The sequence below is a fragment of the Lipotes vexillifer genome, unplaced genomic scaffold, assembly GCF_000442215.2.
Source record: "Lipotes vexillifer unplaced genomic scaffold, Lipotes_vexillifer_v1.1 scaffold149, whole genome shotgun sequence".
Classification (NCBI taxonomy): domain Eukaryota; kingdom Metazoa; phylum Chordata; class Mammalia; order Artiodactyla; family Lipotidae; genus Lipotes; species Lipotes vexillifer.
In genome coordinates, this window is record NW_006779962.1 from 3,047,150 (window position 1) to 3,052,275 (window position 5,126).

At 53.5% G+C, this 5,126-nt stretch overlaps 1 non-coding gene across 1 annotated transcript; it reads left to right on the plus strand.

The window, feature by feature from the left end:
• Positions 1–2,982: 2,982 nt before the first annotated feature.
• On the plus strand, positions 2,983–3,055 carry TRNAE-UUC (transfer RNA glutamic acid (anticodon UUC)). Its single transcript has one exon. It is a non-coding gene; the product is annotated as a tRNA-Glu (tRNA).
• The last annotated feature ends 2,071 nt before the right edge of the window (positions 3,056–5,126 follow it).

Sequence of the window (5,126 nt, forward strand, 5' to 3'; positions counted from 1 at the left end):
GCCATGATTTCAAACACTTTTATAGACCTGGTTTGAAATCCTTTTCAAATCACTGTAGTTTCTTAGATGCGATTCAGCCCATTTGCCACACCTGCTGACTGCTGCACAGTAGGGGGGTTTCCTCGTGGCTTTCAGCAGCATCGTGATTTCATGGTCAGCAGGAGTTAACTTCTAAAGGTACCATGTGTGTACCGCACGTGCGCCCTGGGGTGAGGCAGGTGGCTTCTATGGTGGCTTCTAAGGAAGTCACTGGCTGTGGACCATCTTTTATTTCTCCACCTGGGGTTTCTGCACCATGTAGGTGGCCCACGTGCTGTCAGGCCCAGCGTTCCACTTTCTGGGAGAGGACCCTACTCAGAGCCATTGGGGTAGCAGTTTGCTTCAGTTTCACAAAAGCACAGACCCTTTCGGGCTCGCACGGAATGCAGAGGGCCAGTCCCAGAACCCTGCTGCTGTGCGTGGGGCTGTGGCTTTGACTCCCGCCCCTCCAAGGCACAATCTGCTCCGGCTCCTTTATGGGCACACGGCAACGAGGACCTTCTCTCAAGGGCCTGGGTACCGTATTTACCTTTCTCGTCTTGGAACGGGACGATGATGCACTCCTCCGTGTCTGGAGCGTGTATCTGTGCAAACACGCTAGCTCAGCTATCTTGACTGGAGGTCCATTGGCAGCCGCAAGCCTTGGGCGAGCCATGTAATCTCTCTGCTCCTCAATTTCCCCATCAGGAAAATGGGTTTGTTAAAGTAAAAAACAAACGAAGACCAGCCTTGAAAGTTGCCTGAGCAGACAAAACCAGTTTTGTAACCGAGCAGGACCCTACGGGGCCTTCCCAAAGAAGATCCACACACACACACCCTAACCCCGCCATGTCCTCCACCTGCGTCTTGGCTGTAGAAAAACGTTAGCTTCCTAGGCCTTCCCCAAGTTCCAAAGAGCAAATTTAATCAGAGAAGTGAGAAAATGCAGAAAGGAAAACAGTCAAGCAAAACAAAATAATAGTTTAGCCATTAAACAAAGTCAAGGACCTTTAGTTCCTCCTCAAGGGCTACAGTTAATATTCTGAGCCATGTCCTGCAGATACTGAAAGCCTGACCAGGTGGAAGGAGTTAACTGCATGCTGCCCACAAGCACGTAGACCCCAGACCGGTTGGAACCAGAAGGCTGACGATGTTGACTCCTGATGACCTCACCACTAACCCATCAGAAGAATGTCCACCAGCTGATCACACACCCCACAGCCCCCCTCCCTCACCCTGTCTTTAAAAACCTTCCCTGAAAGCCATTGGAGAGTTTGGGCCTTTTAAGCACTAGCTGCCCTAGACTCCTTGCTTGGCACCTGCAGTAAACGTTTTATTTTCTTTCACCGCAACCCAGTGTCAGTAGATTGTCTTTGCTGTGCACAAACAGACCCCGGTTTGGTTCGGTGACAGTTTACCTGTACACATAAAGTTTAATTTAGCTTATTTTGCAAGAGTAACTTGACCGGGGTCATTCCTTCCTTCTGCTTCTGGAAATCATAAGCACAACTGAAACTGTTTCCCCAAATTGGTATGAGGTAACCAATTGCCTATCATTTAAGAAAATCCTAATACTATAACCAATCATGGTGAAGAATAAACAGTCGCTGCCTCCTCACTATACGAGCTGCTTTATAACAACGTACCCCGAGGCTTAGTCCATGTTTTGAGGGCTCTTGGTTCAAGAACTGTCTTTTGCACAATCGACTTTTACTAATTGCCACTTTGGTTATTCATGTGTTTACTCCTGCCATTTCTGCCCTTTTGACGGATTGTGTGAGGCTTTACTGCTATTCAAGATAGGTAACCAAACCTTGTTTAACTTTGCACTATCTAGCCATGGCCATATCAGACCAGAAAAGCAAACACCAGAATACAAAACCACGGTCTTCCCTGGGTGAGGGGTTACGGCTGATTTTAGTTTTATTTGTGTGTGTTTGTGCGTATGCATTTTCTGCAATGAGCATGGGTTACACCGTGACTGGGAAAATAGCAACAAATACTCTTCAAACGACCGGCACCTGGTCAACTCTTTAAGTGCTGAGCGCCAGCTTGTGTTCAACAAAAGCTTAAAGACCTGAGGGGAATGAACTGACATTTTTGCAGGCGGTGGGGCTGGCTAAGGGGATTGGGGGAGGGGGGCCATGTTGGAAAGCTGTGTTTCCTGTGCTCCTGTGAACTTGACCTGGTGGGGGGATGGTACAGATGGGAGCAGAGAATCCCAGCGTTCTGCCTCACCTGGTTCTGAGAAAGCCAAACCTATGAGTCTCAACCCCATTGCTCATTCAGCAACAACAGGTGCGTCCTGTGCGTGGCAGAGAGAGTCGGCAGCGCAAGCCAGCCACCGCCCTGCCCTCATAGGGCTCAGCTCTAGGGACAAACATCAAGCCCATGATTGCAGAATCTGCTACATAATTGCAGCTCTGTTCCATGCTTTCCGGGGCTGCAGAGAACACTGACAGGGGCTAGCCTGGTCCAGCTGGGGAGTGGCTGGAGCATCCTCGGGGAAGGGATGGTGGGAAGAGTCAGCCAGGCACAGGGTGGAGTGGAGGATCTAGGAGAGTGTCTGGGCCTGGGGCCTGGTGGGAGCGTGTAGGGTTAGATGAGAGGGGGTTGGGCATTGGCTGGTGCGCATGGGAAAGATGGGCTCCCTTTGCTATCCCTAAGAAGTGGCAGGCCTTGCGGGGAAGCCCCCAGATGCCACAGCATCAAGAATACAAAAAATAGGGTTTCCCTGGTGGCGCAGTGGTTGAGAGTCCGCCTGCTGATGCAGGGAACATGGGTTCTTGCCCCGGTCCAGGAAGATCCCACATGCCATGGAGCGGCTGGGCCCGTGAGCCATGGCCGCTGAGCCTGCGCATCCGGAGCCTGTGCTCCGCAACGGGAGAGGCCACAACAGTGGGAGGCCCGCGTACCGCACCCCCCCCACACACACAAAAAAGAGTACAAAAAAATAACGGGAATTCCCTGGTGGTCCAGTGGTTAGGACTCCGCGCTTTCACTGCTGAGGGCCCGGGTTCATTCCCCGGTCGGGGAACTGAGATCCCGTAAGCCGCGTGGCACGGCCCACCCCCAGAAAAAAGTGTCAGCATTAAAAAAGAATACAGAAAATAAGAAAATACTGTTAATATAATTGGCCCCGTGAGGCATGGATGCCAAATACACAAATACACAAATGAAGAAAACACGTAACAGGTGCCCAGCACCCGCTCTGGGCCAGGCCTTACACCAGGCCCTTTGTGTGCCTTCTGTCATGGAAGCCTCACCGTGGTTATTTCCCTGTTGAGAGTTTAGCTAAGCTATTCCATGGTATTGCTGCCCTGGCATCCAGTTTGTTTGGCTAAGCGGCCTGCAGGAGCCTCACACTGACAGTACGTCCCTTCATACACTTGCATGCCCTAGACAGCAGCCTGTGGAGTCACCAGCCAACGTATGCTCCTGTGCTCAACAGTCTCCCCTGCCTGTGTGCCTTATGCGCCCCTGAGATAAGACCCCCGTGCAACTTACCAAAACCCCACTCTTTCAGCTTGAATTAACCAATCCAGCCCTAGCCTGGGAACCCCCAAAGCACTCCACCCACAGACCCTGATAAAGGAATATGCCCCAGGGCCTGCCTCTCTGTCTGCACTCTGCCTTGACCTCCTGTGTGGCCCCTTGAGGCATGCTGTGTACCTCCTCCAAGACCTGTGAGTAATAAACTTCTCTACTTTAGTTTCTCTTGTGGTCTGTTGTTGAACCTTTGCCCACCATCAGATTCCTCAAGCTCCACTCACACATGTTAATTTCATGAAGTCATAACACTTGGGAAGTAAGGAAACACCATGACCACATCACTGCCCGAGGTCACTCAGCAGAAGCAAGGTTTGAACCCAACTCTAAACCCAGAGCCAAGTGCCTAAACTTGCCTCCCCCGTGGTGGTGAATGTGTGAATGGCCCTCCCTGTTTTGAGCTTCTGTGTAAGTTCCTCTCAGGTAGGGGGTGGCTTTCTCACGCCCATCCAGCCGTTCCTTCCTCAGCTTCCCTCTGTCCAGGTCCACAAGGCTCAGGAGGCCCAAGTTCCCTTGTACCCTCTCCCCCCCATCAGAAGAACCATTCCGTAACCCTTCCTGAGGTGGGTTAAGGCCTCTGAAGTTGCATAAACAGTGACTTCGCCGGATGTCTGCGCATTAGTCTCTCCTGCATCATATTTCAACGTCATCAAATATTCATGGAGTGCTCACAATGCATTAGGAGCTAGACCTGCAAAGAGAGACTTGATGCTTTGGGGAAACATGCAGTTGGAACAGGTCGGTGTTTGCCTTCTCTGTGCCGGGTACTGGGGTTACAGGTGGAATCCAGCAGACAGGGCCTCTGTCTTCTTGGCTCACAGCCTGTCTAATGCTGAGTCTAAAAAGTCATTCCATGACCTCTGCCCACCACATCCTGGGAACGTTGAGGAGGCCAGGAACTTGTGCTGGAGGCAGCACTGAAGGCTCTAGCGGGGGAATGGGTGGGTGACACGATCAGGGCAGTGTCAGGAAACTGGGGTGGCCAGCGTGGAGGCTGGGCTGGAGTGGGGGTGAGCCGAGGCGGCACTAAGGTTGTGCCCAGGCAAGAGGCATCGGACCCGGGAGGTGGAGGCAGGGGCGGGGCACAAGGGGCAGGTGCATAGGTGACAGCACGCTCTCGGGGTGACCACACGCGAGGAGGCTGAACCCGTTCCAACTTCCGACCCGGGTCACAGGGCTCAGGAGTCTAACTTGCCGGTGCGGGCGCTGGCCCACGTCCCCACCCCGGCCCTGCAGTCCCGGGGGATCATTCCGACGGCCCCAGTCAGCGGAGGTGTGTCTGGAGGGAACCTTCCCGGAGGCCGCCCGGCGTCTGGAGACTCCTGCAGCCAGTTGCGATACTGAGTTGCTTCTGTCCTTTGTAGCAAAAAAAAAAAAACGGGCACCGCCGCAGCCGGTCCAGCTGCCTCCGCAGCCTCCCGGAGCATCGGCCCAGCCCACGCATGCGCGGCACCCACAGACGCCAGGGACTACAACTCTCGCGGTGCCCCGCGCGCGCCTGCCGCCCCGCTCCCACCGTGCCCCTCGCCTCCCGGAAGTGGGGCTCGGGGGCAAGGTTA